Source organism: Meleagris gallopavo, chromosome 1 (assembly GCF_905368555.1).
Source record: "Meleagris gallopavo chromosome 1, MGAL_WU_HG_1.1, whole genome shotgun sequence".
NCBI classification, from domain to species: domain Eukaryota; kingdom Metazoa; phylum Chordata; class Aves; order Galliformes; family Phasianidae; genus Meleagris; species Meleagris gallopavo.
The window spans coordinates 52,467,271-52,491,130 of NC_139404.1; the positions used below are offsets into that span (position 1 = coordinate 52,467,271).

General features: G+C 44.1%; 1 protein-coding gene and 1 long non-coding RNA gene across 2 annotated transcripts in view; one reads left to right on the forward strand and one right to left on the reverse strand.

The window, feature by feature from the left end:
• The window catches only part of SYN3 (synapsin III), a 202,139-nt gene that overhangs the window by 113,187 nt on the left and 65,092 nt on the right, over window positions 1–23,860 (forward strand). The gene's annotated exons all lie outside the window — the stretch shown is intronic.
• The window catches only part of LOC146545323 (uncharacterized), a 31,117-nt gene that overhangs the window by 5,516 nt on the left and 1,741 nt on the right, over window positions 1–23,860 (reverse strand). The window contains exons 2-3 of the long non-coding RNA XR_014884243.1: window positions 14,398–14,498; window positions 4,647–4,720 (exon numbers count right to left, since the gene is read on the reverse strand). This is a non-coding gene — a long non-coding RNA (uncharacterized LOC146545323). The remainder of the gene's footprint in view (window positions 1–4,646; window positions 4,721–14,397; window positions 14,499–23,860) is intronic.

Genomic DNA, 23,860 nt, shown 5'->3' on the forward strand with positions numbered 1-23,860 from the left:
CAGACAGGCAAGTCTCTCTGCTCACAACCACCATTCTTGTGCTGCTTGACAGATAATCATAGAATCATAGAATGGCCTGGGTTGAAAAAGACCACAATGATCATTGAGTTTCAACCTCCTGCTATGTGCAGGGTCACCAACCACCAGACCAGGCTGCCCAGAGCCACATCCAGCCTGGCCTTGAATGCCTGCAGGGATGAATAAGGGAAAATCTTGTTGTTTTTCAGTCCTCTTGGGAAGTGATGTGGGGGGAAGTCACGACATCCCTCATCTTCTCTCAAGAATTTACCTGGCTGCTGTCAGGGATGAACAGCCATGGAGAAATAGAGGAGCTGAGCCCAGTCTCCCTTGGGATGGGAGGTGACCAGACTGAAGATGGGACGTTTTTGTCATGTTGAGCATCAAGATCCTTCTCCCCTTCCCTCTCTGCCTCTTACCAGCTTTCTGAGGACACCTACTAAACTCCCTCCTCACCCAGCATAGTCTTTCTCCCCTTTTCGTACGCATCAGAGACACTGTGACACAGAGATACAGTGGTCTCCACAACACTGTGTTAAGGTAGGAGACAGAGAAAGATCCTATCAGGAGGCAATGGCCCATATCTTGTACATTACCCTGAGTGCTAGCTGAGGCTAGCAGAGCTGTGGTCCCTCCATACCCAGTAGGCCAGCCAGTCCCTAGGATGTGCCACTGGTTCTAAAGCATGTTGGAATCCTCTGAAATCACTGTATGCAAGAAAAGCAGAAAGTTGAGGGCCAGGGAGCTGGCATTCCTCTTTTTGTTACATTAATGAGCCAGGAAACACTGTCAGGTTATTGGGTCTGAAAGAAAGGCCTCCTCTTTACCTGCATAACAGGTGCAGCTGCAGAAAAAAGTTTACTGTCTTTTGCTCTCTTGCATAACCTGCAAAGACTTCCCACAAAAATAAGCCAAATCACTTCATCCCCATAATCTAGCTGTTCCTAGTTTCTTACTTGAAGTTGCAAACAAAGGTGTTAGTTACAAGGATGGTCTCTAATGATGGGACAGTGTCCCAGCAGGGATCAAAGTCAGCAATTCCTGTTTGTGCATGTCACCACATGCGTGTCAAAAGTGAGAAGTTCCTCTGTGTGTAGGTTCCAATGGAGACGATTGCCTCAGGATAGGACTTTTTAAAATCCAAATTGACTTTTTCAGTGCTTTTGTTCCTATATTCCCAAATTACCAGTGCATTGTAACTGTAAGCAACAGCTTCACTTACAACACATCTCTCCCACACAGACTCACTGTCCAAGGCACAAGAAGCTGGGGATTTCTGATGTGAAATTTCAAGAACAGACCTATTTCTTCTATAGAGCAAAAAGCAGCACTTCTGTTTCCTCACTGTTCTGGAATTTTTCTCCATAAATCTTGGCACACAGTGTGAGACAAAAGATGAGGAGATGGTAGGTCTGCAGCCGGGAATGAGGAGGATTCTGTCATTTGTTTATTGTCTTACTCTTCCTGAGTGACGAATAATGCACTCATCAAAGGACCCTTTCATATCTGCAGTGTGAGTTCCATACCTCGTGTATTAATGCTGGCATTGAAAAGATCAGTGTTTGATTTAGTGCAGTGTGAAAACAGTATTCTTTCTCCACTGAAGGAAGCAAGAGAAGTCTACCATCCTCATTCCCCTTTATGCAAAGGGTTTGAGCAATCCCTCGGTTGTGCCTTCCTCTGTTCATGCAGGAAAGCACCTTAGTTTTCATTGTGACCGGTAACGGGCATTGTACAGTAAGAGTTAATCTGTAACCAGATGCAGCACAACTGGAGGTGAAGCCAAGAAAGAGGAACAGAGCAAACTTCCTCTGTTTTTCCTCCGCACTGAATGAAAGTACCTTTACCAGGAACCACGGAAGTAGGATTACAATATCTTGCTAGGAAAAGCTCAAAGAAGCAGTGTTCTATACTTGCAGAGTTCAACTCCTAATTTTAACTCAGTTTGTAGCAAGAGCAATAAGTAGCGTACTGGGTGCGGAGTGCTCTTTGAATGGGAAGCACATAGTATGTATGAATGTTCTTTCACCCCACTGGTACTGCCCAGAAAGAAGGACTTCAAATGCGTATCAGAAGCAGTGACAACCATCCAGAGCTGGCAGGAATCATAGAATCATAGAATGGCCTGGGTTGAAAAGGACCTCAGTGATCATCTAGTTTCAACCCCCCTGATACTGGCAAGGTCACCAACCACCAGACCAGGCTGCCCAGAGCCACATCCAGCCTGAGAATGAAGCAGGAAGGTGTTGAATTCATGTATAGACTCCACAGCAGGAGCAAAGCTATGAAGGTGCCACAGCTTGAAAATGTGCCCTGAGCAAGAAAATACCTCTCTGTACCTCTGCTCCACCAAACCTTGCTCAGAGTGTTGACCAGAAGTGCAGTGTTAAATCAAGTCCTGGCTGTGGAAGCCTGGGCTGCTCCAGTGCAGTGGTTCATCAGAAGTGCTACAAGGCTGGAGAGACACTGAACATTTTTGGTAGTTGCAGGTGTCACCTCTGTCCTCCTCTCTCCTCTCCTTTCCTCCCATTCTCCCTAGTGCCCCACAGCGCAGCTCCCATTCTTCCCTTCTCCCAGTGTCTGTAGCAGTGGTTCAAAGCAGTGCTTAAAGCTCTCCCTAGACACCCAGCTGAGGACTGGGAGGAAAGGGCTCTCAATGTAAAGTTTTGCAATGCACAGGGGGATCTATAGAGAAATCTACTCATGGGATAACCCACAGAAAACAGCAGTCTGAGCAGTAACAGGCTCTACCAACAGAGAAGTGGCTCTCCATCAATCTTCTCCTAGCACTAGAAAGTATGAAAATTAGATTGACAAGCATTTTAGGCTTTTTCATTTAAGCTGTGTCTTCATGTTACATAGATTTCAGCCAAGCATTCTTTAACTGAAATCTTGCTCCAGTTCAAGTTCAGCAGAACCACCATCTTGGTGAGTGGAAAGGGGAAGGAGGGATTGGAAGTCTTACTAGTGCAGATATATCCTTACTACAGTCAGAATATAAGGCACTAATCTGATATCCCATATCTCACAGCATAGCTATAGGGATATCTTCCAAAGGCGTTGCAATTCTCTCTCACTATTCAGACAAAATTATCTATTGCAGCATCAAAAAAAAGCTCAGACCTGCCTCACAGAGGAGGAAGGAACAGGCTAGAAAGGGAAATTTTTACTTCATTTGAAATTGCTTGCCCCATCCGGAATAAATCTTCACACTGAAAATCATATATAATTGTGACTTAGCCTAAGGGGGCTAGTATAGCATTAGCTTACAGCACGGCTGTAAGCAAATAGCACCACAGAGAGTTGGCTGGAGGAAGTAAAATCTTATTCCCAGTGAATGCAAGAGCTTTTCCTTCTCCATATTGCAGAGACAGAACCTCGCTCCTCAAATTAGACAATATCTCCAACTCCCCTAAGGTGCTTCCACAAATATCAATGTGATTAAATAGTTTTTACTTCCTTGAAACTATAGTCTGAAGGCAGACATAGCCATTCAGTTTTATTTTGAGAAAAGTCTTCTGAGAATAAGAAAGTGAAGGAGGGAGAAGCTGGTGCTGTAAAACTCTTATTCCGTCAGGCATTAGTGGGAAGGAGGAGGGAGGGCAGCAGTAAAGGCATGCCTATGGCTGCATGGAAGGAAAAGTTCTCAAAGGATTCCTTTAATCAGATTCTGAAGAAGATAGGCTCACTCTGTAATTCACTCCATGTCTTATTCAAAGGCCATATGCTCTGGTCATGTGGAGATTTACAGTCTCCAATTTACTGGCCTCAGAGAATCTAAAAGAATTATGCAAGAAATCATGTTCTGTGATAACTGGGGCTTCACACAGCCACGCTTTCTAAAGACTGCTTCCAGCTCAAGATAAGACCCCTCGAGGGCTTTGTAGCCTTTTCAGGGAAGAGAGTAGAGGAGAAAAAGGGGGAGCTGCTAACCATTGCCATATGTGAGAAGTGTCCCTGCCTGCACGTGGGTGTGACGTTCATGTTATCATAGAGGCTGAGCTCCAAATAGGCCCCCCATTTCCTGTTTTCAGTCAGCAACTTACTGCTGGAGCAGGAATCCCATGTCACTCTACTGAAGTTACAAAAGAGGAAAACGACGGCCAGTGGAGAGGGAAAGAGTGGGGGAAATCCTCTAAAATAACAGGGATGCGAGCCAGAAGTCCTGAGAGGCAGCAGAATAAGTGGGAGTTTAGCAAACAACCATTTTCTTTCTTTGACTAGTGTTCCTTAGAGACCTAAGCACTCCAGTTCTCAGAGTTAATTTTAGCTATTTGTGGTTGGCCTGTTCCTAATGTCCCTTTCCTATCTCTCACACACACTGAACCTTGGGATACTCTCTGTGGGCTGACAGATGACGTGAAAACCTCTAATCTGCAGGTCAAATATCAAAAATGAAGTGGGATCAGGAAATTGGAAGCACAATTTGTTTTTTTCCAAATAAGGGAGACATATTCATATTAGAAGTTCTTAGCATACCAAGTTTGTGGTTTTTTTTTTAAAGAAGTGTATGAGAAGAATGACTTATTCTTGAAATTTTTATGGTAACCACCAAAGATGTTATCATCCCATGGACATCCCATGGCTTTTCCTATGCAGACTATGACAGATATGCATTTATTACTTACAGGCTCTTCTCCAGGAAAACCAAAACCACGCTGTCCCAAGTACTGCACTCAGATGCAACAGGCAGAGTAAGTCCCTGCAAAAGGGCACAGAGTACACATTAGAGAGGGTTCAAAATGAACACAGTGACAATAAAGCTGTGGTGCCAGGGATTAACAAGCTTGCTGTATGTGGTATTCATACTGTACATGTGTGATGTTAACAGAAGTCTGAGCCGTACCTGTTTTACACTCCTGTGCTGATGTGCTGCCAGTGTTTTATGGTTCACCAAATTTGCCCTACAGCTTGTGATGAATCTGATGACCAGAGGCACCACAGGATGCAGAAACAAATTAAAAGGTTTGAGATGATGTCTCCCATCTCAGCCAATGTTTCCCATAAACTTGAGCAACAGATGGGTCGGTTACTTCCCCTGAATCTCCCATCCTTTACCAATAGAATTCTGTAGAGGATGCTTTACTCTTTATATGCTCTGAGTGATATATGTGTGGTATTAAGAACAGTAAAAAGGCATATAGTCCCCTACGGAATCTGGAAGAGAAGCTGGTTCTATAAGAAAATTAAGTTCAGGGCTAAGAAATCAGCTCAGGACCCTTATTGTCAGTTGATAGATTTAAGGCTTTGAGTCAGGTGAGGAACATGAAGGTCTCTCATATAAAAGACCTTGGCTCTGACAAGCTGTCTAGGAGAACGTAGTTACTATTCCCCTCAAAAGCGGAAGAGCAGTAGTCCCTGAGCTGACAGAGGGCAGATTTCTGTTATTAATTGGGCAGACTGCCCTGGTTTTGATTTGGACCAGAAACAAAATACTGACTAGGACATCTTGGAGAAGACTGCCTGTAGCTCTCTGTGCTGGCTAGCTGGACATGGTCTGTCTGCATAAAAAACAAGCCTAGTGAGTTGCCAATGTCTCTCTTCCATTCACTACAGGTATTTCTCAGGTGAGGTTATGCTACTCAGGGAGCTATTTTCCACTATACAGAGATGTAGCAGAACTCTGACAGCTGTAGCCAGCACCGCTGGCAGCAGAGACACAGCACAGCTAAGCTTTTTGGAGAAGTCTGGCAGTGAACAGAGCACATGTGGGGGCACAGGGGGCATCCCAGATTGACTCTGGCTTCCCACAGATTTCCTGGAAGATCTACAGATGCCTGAAGATCCTCTTCATTTTTTAAGAGCAAAGTTGGCAGCTTGTTTCAGTTTCAGAAGGAGAGGCTATTAGGGGCTGACCTGCTGGATAGGAAGATCTGTGGAGAAGAATCTGTTCGTCCTGGTGGGCAGCAGGTTGGCCGAGAACCAGCAATGTGCCCTTGATACCCTGGAATGCATTACATCGACAGCAGGTTGGGGGAAGTGATCATTCTCCTTTGCTCTGCCCTGCTGAGAACACATCTGGAGTGCTGTGTCCAGGTCTGGGCTCCCTGGTTCAAGAAAGACAGGAAACTTCTAGAGAGAGCCCAGTGGAGGGCCACCAAGATGGTGAAGGGCCTCGAGCATCTTCCTCACGAGGAATGGCTGAGAGCCCTGGGACTGTTCAGCCTGGAGAAGAGAAGGTTGAGGGAAAATCTTATCAATGCTTATACATATCTAATGGAGGCGTGTCAAGTGGATGGGGCAAGGCTCCATCTTCTTGGCGGTGCTCAGCTACAGAACGAGGGGCAACAGACACTGGAACAGAGGAAGTTCCATTGGAATATGAAAAAGGACTTTACCTTGGGGGTGACGGAGCACAGGAACAGGCTGCCCAGAGAGGCTGTGGAGTCTCCTTCTCTGGAGATGTTCAAAACCCATCTGGATGCTTTCCTGTGTAACCTACTGTAGGGAACCTGATTTAGCAGAGGGATGATCTCCAGAAGTTCCTTCCAGCTGTAACATCCTGTGATTTTGTGATTCTGTATGTCCTGTCCAAATCAAAGGTATGAATAGTGGGGAGCTCCCTCCCATAAACTATATACAGGTTTTCCTAATAATCCCTGGACAGATGGACAGTCATGTGAGTCCTTGAAACTCTATCCACTTTGGAGCAGCCCCGGGTGTGGTGCAGTGGATGTGGCCAGATACATGTGCTGCCCTTTACAGACAAGCCCTCTGTCCCGCAAAGACTGAATATCAACAAAATTCTTCCTGTGGGGACTTCCAGCTCTGCCTAAGCCAGCTGTAAATTCCTTTGAGGCTAAATACTAAGAAAATTGGAATCCTGGGAGGACCTTGGTACAATCCCAAAACCATTTCCACTGAACCTTCCCAAAAATATGGTTTCTCTGACCCAGGAATGCAAGCTCTGTAACAATGGTAAAGCTGAAGTCCTAGACCGTTGGCATTAACTAGTATTAGCTCATTATTTCTGTGCACTCTGTCTGCCTCAGCTAATATGAAAATCATTCATGTGATTTTGAGATATGTCTCCCTCTGGGAGACAGACTTATTGTTCTGCTTTTGTGCAGCACCTGGCATGAAGGGGTTGCTATTTTTTGAGTGAGATGCTACCTCCACATAAACTAACAACAAAGCTTGTGGGACCCCTGGCTTCTCTGTTTACTGCTTTCTTCTTGAGTTAGTTATTTTGATGTAATTATAAAGCATCGGAGTTAGCATGGTAAAGCTAACAGCTGTTTCAGCAAGGAAATGGCTGAAAAGGGGTGACAGCAGAAATAGAAGCCATGAACTGATGTGGAGTGGCTGAAGCAATCAGAATCTGCATATGCAGAGAGCTCCCCAGTTAGTTTCAGCAAAGCAAAAAGAAAACTACATTTGTTCTAGGGCAGGTGAAGGCATGATCCTTCAAACCCAGGAAAACCAGCCAGCCTGACCACAGGATCAGCTGCTGCCTCACTTTCCAGACCTCCAGTTTTTGTGCTCTGTTCCCCACTACCTCTGTCCTCATATGGGAGTGGTGCCCACCAGTTGTCACTCTCTGCATGAACCAGTTGAAAAGTTTGACTTCCCTTCTGTGGCAGGTTTCCTGCACATATTTTTTATGTTTCCTTCCTCGATACACTTTCTTTTCTGAACATCTGCAGATCTCTCCCTTTACATACAGAGGTTCTGAGGGGACGTACCACCTCTTGGAGGGAATGCATTCTCCAAAAGCCTTCCCCGTGATGCCTTGGCCCCATTTGTCAACACACTTCTCTCCAAGGAAGGAGAATGCAATCCAAGCCTCCCTCCCCTGCCTGTGGTGTCTTCAAATCAGCAAACTCTACACCAAGCACCCTTTCAGAATAGCCACCAGCATGCAGGGAAGGGCATGTCAAGGGTGGGAAGGAAGAGTGGCTACACCGCATTGTGTTCCAGGCATGTTTTGTTGGCTGATGGTCCCAAGGGGACTATTAGATGCTGGTGTGTGTATAGGCAGCTTCTGGGCTACTTGCATTCATGCTGCTGATGGAGTTAAGGCAAAATGAGGCAGCTGAAGCTGGCTCTGATGATCTCTCTTATTTCTCACTGCTTGTCAGCAAAGCCTGAGCAGAGGAGAGTCCTAGCCCCACATCACACCATACACACACCAACTTCTCTGCCTCCTCTTCCCACCTGTCAAAGGAGCAGGGTGGGTGTTTCAGTGAAATCTTCCCCCCCTCCCCCCCCGGGGTAAGAAAATAGCAGATGAGGAACAGTCAAGTGGTATGCTGTACTCTCACACTTCCTTGTGCCCTAGACTAGACCCACAGACTCACACGCATGACCTTACACAGACATGCTCACATGAAATACTGAAACACTGAAGGGGGAAAGGCTGTCAGGCCTGATTCCAGCTCCAGAACAGCCCTCTGATAGGACTAGACTTCTTATATTTAATTATTTTTTTTCCCCCCCAAAAGAGAGGATGGTCAACACCACCACTAAACTCACCTCCACCCCCAAGCAGCTGTTTTGCCAAAGGGTGGAGAAGCAGACCTCCTGATTGAGGGTGGAGCAGTTTGAAGGAGAGGAAAGCAGTGACTTCACTGTATATTAAGTAACAGCAGAGCAGGCTGTGCGTCATTCTGAAAAACAAGATTTTGGGTGGGGGCAAAGACTCTCTGCAGCATCTTGCAGATGAAGCCTTCCCGTTTGTGGGAAATAAGCAGTACATGCTGTTCTGAATGGGGGAGCTCAGAAAGCTGTAGGTAGGCTAGACACCTTATAATCTCATTTAAGGAGATCCAACAAGAGTAGCAGTGAAAAGGGCACAAAATGGCATAGGGGAGTTTGCTTTAGACTTTCTTCCCACATAGATAGAGGAGCATAGATCAAGTCCATGTGAATGGAACGGCATGTGAATAGATTCAAGTCCATCCAAATAAAATGCGAGCGAATGAGTGGGCTGGATCCAGTAGTGTGTCCAGCCTTCAGCCAGGGCAAGGCAGGGTAGGGCAGCACTAGGGTTAGCTGTCTGCTTGCCGTGGGAGCTGGTCAGCCTTGGCACAAGCACCAGTACCGCTACAGCTCCAAAAACCTGCAGTCCCTCTTACTCATCTCTGTATCGGTTCTGAAAATCCCAGAGAGTTTCTGGCTTGTGCCTTCCTTGCTTCCTACACATTACCTACAATGCAAATGGGGCAGAGCCGGCAGTTTTGATTCTAGCGAAGCCTCCTGCCCTGAACAGGGAGTTCTGTATCAACAGCGCTGAGCTCCCACAAAAGTGTACTCAGGGGGGTTGGAGATTTGGGGGGTTGGAGATTCATGATCCTTGAGGTCCCTTCCAACCTGGGCCATTCTGTAATTCTGTGATTCTGTGTACAGCAGTCAGCATCTGTGGGAGCAGAGGGCACTGGGCTGCAAGTGCAAATACCAAGCAGGGTGATGACAAAGTAGATAACAGAGTCCTTCACACAGCCTCTTCTCAGTCCTGTGCTAGTGGACAGGTATTGCAAGAGGTTGGATGTCCCTTCCCCCCCCCGCTGTAGGGCGAGCTCAGGCCAGTCTGTACCTGCATCCCCTGTACCAGGATCCAGCGGGCTTCTGCTCATCCTGATCATGACTGTAGGAGTCTTTCAGGCTTAAGGGCATCTGATACATTAGAGCCCATTTCAAGCTGTTTTCACCTTCGCAAGAGTTAAAAGCAGTCTTAAGACTCTAAAGAGGGTAAACTTAACACACATTTTTACACTGCTTATACTGTTTGTACTGGTCTAGGAGCACAGTCCTGAGAGAGGCTGTCAGAACAGAAGCTTTTTCACAGGTGGCCATGGACTGGCTGAAAAAAGCCTTCCTGCTGGCTCTGGGCAATATTTATGGCATCACAGCATACCTCTGGCCCCATTTGCAGGGAGAACATAACAGCAACCACTTCCTTCCTCAGTCTTCCTAGGTGAAACTCAGAACACTCAGAACACTGTCCTCCAAGGACAAGACAATGTCATGGGGATATGGCTCACCTAATATTTCTCTAGCTAGCCCAGGTAACAAAGTGCAGTCCCTTGGTGCTGGTGTGTGATTCTCCTGCTAGATATTTACCCAGGATCTCATCAGAGCTCTTTTGACCTATACTTAAGTCCAGGCTACAGAGTTTTGACTTGTGCTGTTGAGTTTGCTCTTCGGGATCTCCTGGCCACCTTTGTACCCCATATCCCCAGAGGTTTTGTTTGGTCAGTATCCCCTGGGGAGAAAACATTCCTGTGCCTTCATGTGCAGAACACTGTTTTCCCAATCAGACATCACTGTTTGGCCTACAGCCAAATTTCCGACAAATATCCTGAATATCCGACAGTACAGTGAATATATGGAATAAAATCAAGCAAGATGTTATGAGTTGGACCTAGACAGGCAGAGAGTTGGGCAGAGAGGAACTGGATGACATTCAACCAGGGAAAGTGCAGAGTTCTACACCTGGAGGGGAATGATCGCATGTTTCAGTACAGGTGAGCGGCTGACCTGCTGGAAAGGAGCTCTGTGGAGAAGGACCTGGGTGTCCTGGTGGGCAACAGATTGGCTGTGAGCCAGCGGTGTGCCCTTGTGACCCAGAAGGCCAATGGCATCCTGGGGTGAATTACAAAGAGAGTAGCCAGCAGGTCAAAGAAGGTGATCTTCCCTCTCTGCTCTGCCCTGCTGAGAACACATCTGGAGTGCTGTGTCCAGGTCTGGGCTCCCTGGATCAAGAAAGACAGGGAACATCTAGAGAGAGCCCAGTGGAGGGCCACCAAGATGGTGAAGGGCCTCGAGCATCTTCCTCACGAGGAACGGCTGAGAGCCCTGGGACTGTTCAGCCTGGAGAAGAGAAGGCTGAGGGAAAATCTTATCAATGCTTATACATATCTAATGGAGGCATGTCAAGTGGATGGGGCAAAACTCCATCTTCTTGATGATGCTCAGTGACAGGACAAGGAGCAATAAACTCACACTGGAGCAATGGAAATTCCATGCAAACATGAGAAAGGACTTTACCTTGAGGGTGATAGAGCACAGGAAGAGGCTGCCCAGAGAGGCTGTGAAGTCTCCTTCTCTGGAGATGTTCAAAACCCATCTGGACACTTTCCTGTGTAAGCTACTGTAGGGATCCTGATTTAGCAGGAGGTTGGACTGGATGATCTCCAGAGGTCCCTTTTAAGCCCTGTGGTCCTGTGATTTGATATCTGGCTCCTACACACCTTCACATACTGGTAAGCATGACACAGACATGGTAAGCATGCCTCAGATGTAGAGAAGAACTCAAACTCTGCTTAGCAAAGCTGTAAAAAACTGCTAGACTGTTAGATGTTCAGGCCCTTTATCTATCTCTTTTAGTTGTATATAAAAACTGAACCCCCCATTTTTGTGGTACCAAGGGAAAAAATGAAGCAAGAAGTGAACTCTTTCATCCGAACTTTGACAGAGGCAGAGTTCAGTTTCTAAGGGTCACTAATAACCAGAATTTTGTGTTCCGACTCCCCACCTGAGAAAATTAAACAGCATTCACAGACTCTGCTTCCTTGCCCACAAATCATAAATGGTTTAAAAGAACAGCACTAAAGAAAAATGAGAAAAGGACAAAGGAGCATATACAAAATAACCATTATGGATACCCATTCCTATAGCACAAGGGTCTTACCAAAGCCATCTCTCATTGCCTTTTGAAGTGTCACTACAGCAGACTATTGCTCCTCTCAGATCTGGAAACACTCTGCACAGCTGACAGTTTGGGGCCCCCACCACTCACCTACTGGGCAGCAGACAGTTTTTCTGAGCTGCAGCTGAGCTGTAGTGGGAGCCACTGAGTGATCTTTGCAGCTTGCTGCTTTCTATAGCTGTTCTGGCTCCACTAGCTGCTCCTCTTGGTTGCTCCAGCTAAGCATGCCCCATCACTTTCAGTTCCTGCTAACAGCTCTTCATTCTCCCTGAGTCCTGGCTTTTGGCCACTCAAAGAAAAGTTCTTAAACAAACTTTGCTGGCCCTCTAGTTTGCTGTATTTCTGCCTCTTGAGACTGCAAACAATTGCTTGAAGCTGAAGGTGGTCACCTACAATGGGCACAGCTAATCCCAGCTTTTCACACTTATTGAAAATTGTATTATCCACATTTTTATGGTGAAATTATTATTGTTTTCTTATACAAATCTTCTCACATATAGTGACATGTAAAAATCAAAATGTATGGGTGTTAGGTCTCTCCTCTGGGCTCTTTCAGCTCCTTTTATTCAGAGAGAAAGCCAGCAGAGCAATCCTCCTCTTCCAGCTCTCCACCTCTCTGAGCAGCCAAACAAAGATAAAAGGATGGTATTCAAAGTCAGTTCTTTGCATCTTGCTGTCAGCTTAAGCATCTCAATAGGATTCACCAAAAAATAATAGTTATCTTATATAAGCCTCAAGACAATCCCCCTATAACAATTTAAGATCTTACTGTTGTTTCTGTGCCACGGATGAGTGAACTCAGACAGGCTAAGATATGCCAAGGAGTTTGTGACCCGTTCCCAAACTATTCTGCTCTTCCCTGTTTTCTTAGAGCAAGCAACATCCCCTCCTTAGACTAGGGCATTGCATTAGTAACACTAATGACGGGATGTATCATCCCTGCATGCTGAGCATGATTCACAAAGTCAATATGGCTCCAGCAGCTGAGAAGAACAATGCATTGTGCTCTCAGTTACTCCTTTTGGCTACACCATCATCGGAGCCCAGAACAAGGGCAGTGATGTCATGTCCATAGGCTTAATGTGTGAGTAACATATACAATGCTACAAGTTCTCTGTGATCTATTACTTCCACATTAATACAGCTTAGGGCATATATATACACAATCAGTTGCCAGAGCCAAGACTAAGTCATTTGGAAGAGATTATTTTATTTTAGGCTTTTAACAGGAATAATTCTCAGTCCCAACAGGCTAATTCTGGAAAGGGAGTACCTAGCTAAACGTGGAGCTATATAATTTAGCCAAGACCTCAGCATTAAAGACAAAAGTTTGGAATGTAGAAATGGGCAGACCAGAATCCCACTGAGAAATAGCTTACATTTTTTCCTGAGAATTAGCCATTGTTGTAAGTATTTACATAAAAAGAAGGGGGGGAAAAAAAAGATTAAGAAAAAGCTCTGAAGCAAAGAAAGTATTCCCAGCCATTTTCAAGAAAATGACTTTGGAGGCTTTTCGTGCACTTGTGTTTGAACAAAGCTTTTCTCCATTTAGCCTTTGAGTGGAAGGAGGGCGTTATTCTTTCCTTTTAAAGATGTATTATGTGTATTCAATGCCAAAAGAACCAGCACAGGAGGGGGCTCAGGAGCTAAGTATAGCGACATTGCAACCAGAGGCCAGTCCATGGGTCAGGCAGATGAGTTCATACTGGCTATAAACTCATGGTGCATGTGCTGATAACCTCAGCTATGGAGCTCATGGTAAGCTATTAGCCAGCCCTGGGATTGGGCAGGCTGCGCACCCTGAGCTTTGGGCTATTCCAGCTACACTGCTGGTGCCATCTCTCTCAGGTAGCCCCAAGCCAGCATCCAGCTGCTATGTGCTTTCACTGTGGATAGATGCCTCAGGGGCCACTCTTCCTGCCTTAAAAAACCCTTCCCCAATGCACAGCCAGGTGGCTTGCAGGAACCTTGGATGACAAGGCCTGCCTGTGTCCACTGTTTTGGGCCTTTTCCATCATTTGCTGGGTTAAGCCAGGATTCCTCTGGCCAGCAAAACAGGGGAAGCCCTGAGAATGCATAACACAAAATCTTATCTCAAGGAGAAAAAAAACCAGAGGCTTGTGTGTAGTAGAGGCTCGTTCAACTGCACATTCCTGTAATAGTTTCCCAACGGTGCGTACGGATGGGACAGTCACAGGCTTTGCTGTTTGTTCCCAACAGGCTGGAAGCTTTATCTCCTGGGCAGGCTGGAGCTGGAGCACTGCCAGCCTCCCCAGGGACGGCTTTGGCCCTGTAGATGCCTGTGCCTCTGCAGTGGGCTGTGGATTGGCGGAAGCTGGTGCAAAGCTGCCTGTCCGATTAAATTTGTTGTTCTGCAAAAGGATTTAGCTTTGTTTGCCGGTTATTACCGAGGAAAAATCCTAAGCTGCTGCTTTAACCTGTGTTAAACCTTTCAGGGGGTGAAAGAACCTGGTTTCTCTCCCTCGAAGTTGTAAACGAGGAGGAGAAAGCTAAGAGAAGGCAAAGAAAACAAGCCATAAATAAATAAACAAATTTTAAAATACTATTTTGATTACATTCTTTTTCCTCTGCAATCAAAAATATTTTAAAATTTCCTGTGCAAGGGGGCTGTCACAACAGAAGCATACCTGAACTTATCTTCCAAAAAAAAAAATCTGATGATAGGTCATCCGCCACCATCTCGAACACACTCCAGCTCCCACACATACCTGCTGTCTCCCAGGGACGTGCCGCAAGCCCATCCAGAAGAGTCTGCATAATATTAAGTTGAGGAGAGATGTCTGAGATTCTCATATTTCGTCATTCAGGCCTGCACAAACAAACCAAAGGCAGCCAAATCAAATAAGTAACTTATTCCAAAACAAGATATCTGTACACAAGGTTTGCTCTGGTTTAATTGAGTTCAAGGCCAAACTACTGCTAGTTAGAACAATAAAATGATATCTGTAGATATCTAATGTATTTTAGGTCAGAAAGCTACGAAAGATGTCTGTGAATATATAGTTTGAGCACAACAGCGTGCTAAAATACAACCGTGTGTCCAAAGCCAGGAAGGGCTACAGAAAGTGCCCTTACTCTGCCACTGAAGTTTTAATTTCCCTTGTTCAAGCCCTGCAATGTAGATAATTTCTTTTGCAGGATTCCTGACTCATTTCTGCAGTTAACAAATTAGTGTTTCATACTTTGCTTTATCCTTCTGCTTAGTGGATAGACATAGATCATCTCTAGCACACAGGATTTAAACCGTGCTCTGAGAGCAGAATGACTGAAAGCCCTCTTGAGTTCAAGGCTTTCAGCAAGATATCGTATCTAGCTGCATCGGGAACATCACAGCACTGCAGTAGCTTTTATGGATCTTGTACATGAGAGGTTGCCTACTGAAAACTGTAGAGTCAAAAGACTTTGAATACCTTATAAAACAAGGACTTGGGTTTTCACAGTGTCTAGCACGCTGCTGCACTTTGTATTCAAAGCTCAAAACCAAGATGCAGTTGTGAAGGCTCAGTCCCATTGCAAGCTGGTTGTGGTTCAACTATCCAGAGGTTCCAGCTGCAACACCAGCTACAACAAACACTCGTTACAACACCAGCTACAACAGCTTGCACCCCTGTTCTGCACTCAGCTCTTTGTGGGGCTGGTCTGCAGAAAGGATCAGAAAAGCAATTCTTAATAAAAATAACACTTCTGGGCCTCAGAAAACTGTTTCAAACCACTGGGTGAGGTATCCAAAAAAACACGAGGCAGCCATGTCACAATCACCTGCAGGAATTCTGGCACAAGATAACCTGCCCCAGGTCACATCAGAGCTGCATGGTTGTGTCAGGGTGCCAGCTCTGTGGGGCAGCAGTCCATGGCATAAGTCCCGTGGTGACTCTAGTTCTTCCTGCAGTCCCCTACCTCACTCAGTATCCACCTACTTTCCACAACACTTGAGGCAAGGGCTAATGCAGAAAACTGTTTCGATGCTTTCACAGCCCTCGAGCAGTTCCCTCCTGCCTGTGGAGCCAAGGAGTGCCTGGAGGAAACTACAGCCTGTGGACTTTGAAATGAAGTCTGCATCATAACCCATCTGCACAGACGTTGCCTGGGTAACTTTAGCCCCGGATTTCCTAACTTTTTTGAGCACTTGAGTCCATAGTTTTCATGCAAGCTTTTTGTGTGTGAAATATGTCCTTATTTAAAGAAAGTTAGAGTACACAAAGAATAAGTAAGAGAGGAGATAACTATCTGGGCAATGCCAAGGATTAGAACAAATGCTTTTTCCTTGCTCTTTATACTAGATTATTTGGAGATAAAAGAATTTGGAACAATTCCCAGCCAGGGCTTGCCGCTCTCAGAAGCTGGTCGTTGTTGTTAACTGCAGAGTTGAACAAAATCCTTCCCCGTGCAAAATGATATTTTGTATTGGGCATGAGGTGTCTGCTCTAAAGTTCGACTCTGTAAACAGGACCATTGCAAACACAGGAATCAATGACTGTCTCATTGCATGTGTGATGGGATTTGCTCCATAATGCTGCCTAGCAAATTCCTTTTCTCTTGTAAGCAGAAATATATAATGGAGGTAACAGTTTTTCTTTAGTTATTACTATCTCTGGGGTGACATGGGAGATGCCATTACTGACCCCTACACAGGACTGTTTAGCTCCTTTCATCAGAGTTCAGTCCCAGGCGTAATCTAGAGAACCCTCAAGGCCATTCTGACAGCTGTATGATATGTGGGATATCTTTGTTCCTCCCATTTCCTCGCCGAGACCATTTTAGCAGAGGATGGAACAGCAGTGCTGGAAGATTCACTTTGCCTGCACGCATTGAAGTACTTAATCACCTGCTCACTGTGTCACTTTTAGTGCAGGTCTTCATGACTGAAGCAGCATAGGGGCCAATGCCTGGCACAGAAAGACTAGCTATTGTAAAGTACACTAACATAACAGGCTCATATTGTGTCTAGGACATCCTTAAAATCATGTTTTCTGGCTTCCTTTCTTTCAATGCATCAGACCCAAGCTTCTTGACCTTAGTTTTATGCTTAGAAAATCTGTATCTTCCTACTCCTAGTACTAGTCCTTTGTTTTTTAGTACTACCTTTGTTTTTTACATACTCCCTCTCTGGCTTACAGTTTTCTTTGTCCTGTGCTGATTGCCATCTACAACTCCAGAATCCATGGGACAGACTGTGGCCAACTGGCTACATGAAGGCTCTCACACAGAAGAAAATAATTGGGAAGCACAATGTATTGAAGCAAAGTGACAGCAGCCTACATTCTGGAAGATTATCTACCATTAGCAAAAATTGTGCATATCCAGGCTAATCAAGTAGCAAACCAATCCTACCTGTTCTGAGCCATGCCCCTTCCTGTAGAGTACCAACCGCAATTGTAGGGGGGCACAGCTGATAGTCCTTTCCCTCAGACAGATTCCTGCTGGGGGCTGCCTCAACAGCAAAAATGTATCACACACAGGAGGTTGTTCATACTTCTTCTACCTGAAACAACTAGCTCTTACTTCCCATACAATATGCACCCTTCTCATTCTCATTTCCTTAAAAGCCTTGACCAAGATTTCTATGCTGCTTACAGGTTTGATGTGACCTGCCCTCCACCTGGATTTTCTTATCGTATCTGTCTTGACAGTCTGCAAGATACTGAAAGGCAAGCTTGATATGTACCTATCCCCTAATGACCTCTCCATAAACATTTCAGTGTTAGTGATAGTAATAGCCATAAAGATAATAATGATAATAGCGGGAATAATGATTGCTATAAGGTGAGTGGTAGAATTACTCTTGAAATCAGCCTTAAATTTGAAGAAAATGTAGTAATATCCCTTCTGGAGAAACCAGAAGCACTCTCCTTTTGCAGGATGAAAGGAGATGAGGAATGTTGGTTGGCACTGAATCCCTGTCCTCTTGGGCCTTTAATGGGTTTCCTGCTCCCACAGGTTCAAAGAGCAATTACAGTCTCCAGCAAAAGTACAGCAAATGGAAAACAGATTCTTTGGCTCTCACTAAAGTACCAAGAGAATAAGTAACCAAAGATGAAGGACTTGAAGTCACTTCATTGCAGTAGCTTATTGAGCTGAAGGGAAATCTCTCTCTGTACCCGTGTGGCCAGAGGAAGTCCCTAACGTAAAAGCTGGGTGGTGGCAAGCCGATGAGAAAACCATGTTCACACCCACCTCCTTCGAAATATTCAGAATGGAGTGGAGGGATGGTCTGCAACACTCAGGGACTGCACAGCAAGATACCTTGGGGGTCCAGTTCCTTCTCCTCTCTGTTGTCTTGTGCCTTTGAATTGGCCATCAGAGAGGTCTGAGGAAAGCAAGGGCAGGGCAATTTCCTTTTTGACAGCAAATCATTATAAGGGACTATGGAGGTACATATCCAGAACAGAGCAGCTGGATAAACAGATGGGGGCTGAGGAATCAGCCTTGGGTATCTCCAGCCTGATAGTGGTAATGCTTCCTAACGCACCAAGGAATGACATCCCCATTTGCAGAGAAGGAAAATCATGAAGAGGAGGAAAAAAGAAGGGCCCAGGTCACTCAGACCAAGGATAATCCTCTCAGAGAGTGCTGGATGTATGTACCACAGCGGGTTAATGCTCTGGAATTTCATCAGGAGAGACCAGCGGGCATGAGCACTGTGAGCTGCATACTAATCTCCTGTGAAGACCTGCGTAGGCCACACAAGATGGCCTCCAACAGGGCAACATCGCCCAAGCAGTTCCACAGGGGTCTGTGCAATCAAGCACTAAAGATTAAAAATGAAATCCACAGGAAAAGCAGGACTGGATTTAGGACCAGAATAGCAGATGTTTGTCTTTTTTTTTTTTTTGTCTTTTTTTTTTTTTTTCTTCCCAGATCAGGGTTTTGATATAATAATTTAAAAACAAATAGAGGAATTAATTAATTAATGGAAGGCACTGAAAGTACACTGTCTGTATAAAAAGTATTGTCTGTCTAAAAGACAAACTTGCACTATTGTCATTGCCTACACCTGGTGTGGGAAACGCTTTCATGTGATCAGCAACACCTGCAGTATTAACACATCACAGCACTGGTATGTAGCGAGTGAGATTTCTCTTCCATCTCTGAAAAGAGTCGTTACTTTACTGGCACATTTCTGATTTGGTATTCAGTAAGCTGTGTCATTCATGGGAAACTAAATAAGCCTGTCTGAAGCAGAAAGCCCTTTGGGTTGCTTTGCATTGTGTTTCATTTCCACCTCAGATTACTTGAGATTAAATCCTATCACCGATGGCAGAGAGAAATAATTAATAAAGCAGTACATCAGCAATAATACCAACTTTGTGCTCAAACAAGGATACTCAGTGTCCAGCGGCTGTACAAGTAGGTCATCTGGCCAGCTTAGCAACCAGAGAAACTTCTCCCTTAGAACTTACGTCTGGCACCATTCAGTCGTACAGCACAAAGATGGGATGCAGCTCAACTCTGCAGTTTCTCAGGTGTAGAGAGGAAACTGTATACTTATAATTACACAACTGTGATGTAATAATTGCTAAGGATTTCCTTGGCAATCTTGTATTACAAATTGATGCTTCCTCTGGTTTTCCTTACTGACTATAGAGGGAGAACGCATCCATTCTCTTTTTACCATATGGATGTGTAATTCCCCTTAAGCTAACAGGAAGCAAAAAGAAATTGGACCCTAATGAGGAAGGGTGCAAAGACGTGAATGAATAGAAGAATTCTTCTTAAAAGCTCTGATCTGGACCTATGGGGTGGTTTTCATTTCTGACCTCCTGCTGAGAGGTATGGGCTACAGGCATAGAGTTTGAATATGAAAACTCTGAGTCCAGAGCCATGCACATTTAGACAGAAAACATATTTCACTTGGCCTCATCTTTTCCACTCATGGAACATTTGCAGCTGATGCAAAAATAAAGACACTGATTTAATTTGTTCACCCTTTGAAAGTCTTCCAGTCTATCTGGGATGGTGGGGAGAAGGCTGTTGTAATTAAATGTTTTGAAGGAATGTCAAATATTTTTCTCCTAATAGAGTATCTTTTGAGTTGACATGTTTGGACAACACAAGGTGAAAGCAGCTTTTCCCTGCTGCAGTTTGATTGGGATACTAGTTATCAGTATCAGCTTCTCCATTTTTCCACATCAAGATTCATCCCCTCTCCTTAAGTAACATAATTAAGCTAAATTTCAGTTTCCGTTGGTAAGGAAAAGAACAAAGGCAGAATAAGATGGGAAAAACAGAAGCTGTGGAGCTTCCATTACAAGACAGCCACCTTGTCCTCCAAGAGTGCATAATTTAGTCTGAACATTGTCTTTCCTTTATCAAGCCCATACTATCATGCAGTATTCTTTTTCTGATGAATCGGTATGAATGCATCCAGGAAAACTCCTCCAGTGCTATTTTAGCAGTGGTAAAGATCTACTGCCTTCAGGACTCTTCACTGCCAAGGCTAGAACAAAGAACTTCTAGATGAGTAGGAAATAAGCTAGACCATCAAGCTGAAAGGGTAACAACAAGCAACACCTTAGCACCTGCTCACAGCCAAAAACAAATGGCGTACTCCAGAGATCGATTCTGTGGCCCATTTAGTTCAATCTTCATAACTAACTTAGATAACATAAAAATGCATCCTCAGCATATCTCTAGAAGGTGCAATCTTACAACAGCTGACTGATACATATGTATAAAATTCAGCTGAGAAGGAATTTATGCAATTAAGTTCTGCGCCAACAGAAGTTTCATGAAGACCAAAGTTCTGCACGTGGGGTAGAATAACACACTACATCCCTGCAAGCTGGGAGCCAACTGGCTAACAGCCCTGAAAAGGATCAGGAAGTTACAGTGGATGCCAGCCTGAGTGAGCTGACAGGGCATTGTAAGGCAAGTGTGTACTATGCCACACTAGGAGGAGCATGGCTGGTAGATTTAGGAAAATAATTTTTCCTGTTGCCTGACACTGGTGAGATTGCATTTGGCTGTCCAGCCTAAAGCTCCTCCATTGCTGAGGGATGTAAAGAAGCTGAAGAACAGCCAGCTGAAGACTACCTCTAACTACAATGGTCAGAGGTCTAGAGCACATCATCAGCAAGGATGTGTAGAGATCTTGGCTTGTTTAGGCAAGTAAAAGGAAGGCTAATAACCTTCAGCTACCTTAAGGGTAATTACAAACAGATCCATATTCTTCACAGTAGCATCAAATGATAACAAAGAATAACAGCCACAAATTGCCAGCTGAGACATTAAGAAAAAGATTTTCTTTAAGGTCAGTGCAGGACTGGAACACGCTGGTCATGGAATATTCCATTTAGGAGGCATTCGAGACAGCTATTCACAAGTTGCGGCTGATATATCCTATGGTAATAGTACTTCAGTGAACAGGTGTCTGGACTAGATGACTTCTACAGCTGCTTCAACCAAGATGTTTATTGTTCTGAAACTTTTTACAGCCAGTAGGTTTTTCAAGGATTTATCAAAATACACTGCTTAGTTAAGAGGCATGTCCTAGCAAAGTCTATTATCCTTGCATGCCTAAAAGCCATTTTCCCTCTAAAATATGATGAGTAGAATTAGAGCTATGTTTCCTCATGCTCACCACTGTGATTCCCACTTCTTTTTTCAGGCTATAGGTTGTCCATTGATCATGTTTAGGTAAAACTTGAGGTTGAAATGTGGGCTTATTGGAAATAATACTGGCATAAGTCACACAATCAACATTTCTCTAACTGTTCTTGGTCAAAGTTAGCCTCACTGGGCAGTAAGGCATGATTTTAACAGTTTACACTGAACAAGTCAAGTCTTGTGGGCAAGCTGTGTTCCTTATGAACAGAGATACCTTTTGGATTTTATCCTTGGTTCTGAGAATTTATAAAGACATTTCCAGAGGTATCCAGCCAGGCAGAATGAAGAGGTGCTGCTCCCAAAGATCCCAAATGCAATTTGGCTTCAAATATTTTACCACCTAAAATGTCTCCAGAGACCTTTGCCTACATTCTGTACCTATAAGACAAAGTTCACTTATTCAGGTGTTCACTCTGGCATCTAAAACGCTATGATGTTCTCTTTTTCTTAGTCTATTTATCATAGAGTATCCTGTGAGAATCCCAGCTATGTACACAGAACAATGACTGCCAACTATCTCTAAATCTGGGAAGAGCCAAATCACAGCCCACATTTCAGTCAATGACCTCTTAGCTGAGTAGTACCAAAGAAAAACCCAAACCCGAAGTGTTACATCTTCACAAAGAATGCAATGGTTTTACTCCGCTGTTCATGACTAATAGGTCACAAGGATTCAGTGAACAGGCAGATAATTTGTAATAATATTTGTGAAACAGAAGAGGGACAGTTCTTGTGGTTAAGGCTGGGCAGACACGCAAGATGTCTGGGTCCAGTTCGTAGTCTAGCACAGATTTTCCTTTGTAAGCATTGGCAGGCTGCTTGAACTGCCATCTTGAGTTCCTTGCCTATAAAATTTTTCCTTTCTTTGAGTTTTTGACTCTGATCTCTTTTATTTCTGAAGTATCTCTTAGTTTCTGGCATCCGGGAATACAGAGAATATAATACAAATTGTGTTACGAGCTGCGAATAGCTCAAAACAGCTCATGGGCTGAAGCTACCTAGCAAATATATTTGAAGGAACTAGCCTGGACAAGTGAATGGTTAGTAAACAGGCTACATTCAGAAGTAATTGTTTATAATGAATTTTGTTAAATGCCTGCTGCTGCTCCTACCATTCAATCCAATACCAGCACAGCCATCTCTGCTACCATTTCATGCCAACCGAGATTAAGGGATGGCACAGGTTTTCATTGATATTTATATTATCTTGCAACAACAGCAGGGGAAAAAAAAAAATACAATTTTTTCAGACCACAAAATGTGAGACAGGAATTTTATGTCTGACATATTAAAATATTTTTTTCAAATTGCAACATTCAAAAGCCTATCAGTAATGTCTCCAAGGACTGATATCTCCAACTTTCAACACAAAATAGTTTTAAAATTGAGCTTACTACTGATTAGGTCACTTTCTAGCCTGCAATTTTCAGAGGCTGATTAAAATGTCAAGATACAAATACAAAAGTGGACACAATTATCTCTATCTTGCTGCTTAATTTCAGAAGAAACGCCTTGGCACCAATAGGTCTAGATTGAAAGAAATAAAATCAAGTATAACCAGGTTACATTTTAGTCACTTGACTTTTTGGACCCATGACTCGAAACACGTGTATCCCAGACTTTTAAAACTAAAAAAAATTCTTCTACTAGCAGAGTTTCATATCCTTACAAACATGCTAAGAAATGAACAAGCTTTTTCCCCTCATTGGGAAAAATGGGTGAAATTGTGGGTTGGAGTTCATGGGATAGTGTGCTCATTCTGGAAAACAGAAAGAGCTAGAAAGGTCTTGAACTGTACAAAAGGACAACCAAAGAACCCAATGGAGCTTTGCCCTCTAGAAAAGAGAATAATGACCAAATGGAAAACAGCTGTATATGCATTAGCTCTGCCTGCAACACTGAAAACAATGCTGTGGTGTGCACTTGTCATAATACTGGTCATTGTGCCCAGCAAATTGTGGCTCTTCCTTATATTCAACTTTGAATGCAGTATTACTACTAAGCTTAAGGGTCTGCTTTTCATGTAGTTTTGTGTCTAGTTACAAAAACAAATCCTGAGAGACAAAGGATCAAGCTCCCACTGGATTTTTCAAATGATGGGAGGTGATGGACTCAATGAGTTAAAACTTGATGTGCACTCTGAACTCTGATGAAAACTAGAGATAAGCCTTGACAATTTGCCAGATTTTACCAGAATTTGCAAGGTCCTCTCAGCTGGCTGTTCAACATTCTAGGAGTTGATGAGGACTTTTTCCCCCAAAGTCATTAGCATGGTAAATATAGCTTAAAAGTACCCATCTCCCCCTTGTCATGGTTTATTTCTATTCAGAAATGAAGCACATTCTCATTGCAAAAAACATCTGAAGAGAAATTATGGTTGCATAATCGTCCTGCATGACTTCGGGCTGGCAGCAAAATGGTACAGCTCACTTTCTAAGGTTGTAACAACCACTATCTGAATCTCCCACCTAGGAATGGGGAAGAATTACAAATGGGCTAAAGATGGGCTAGCCTGAGAGCTCAGCCTCCCCTCCATCATAGATGGAGGTAAATCTAGTGACTTAC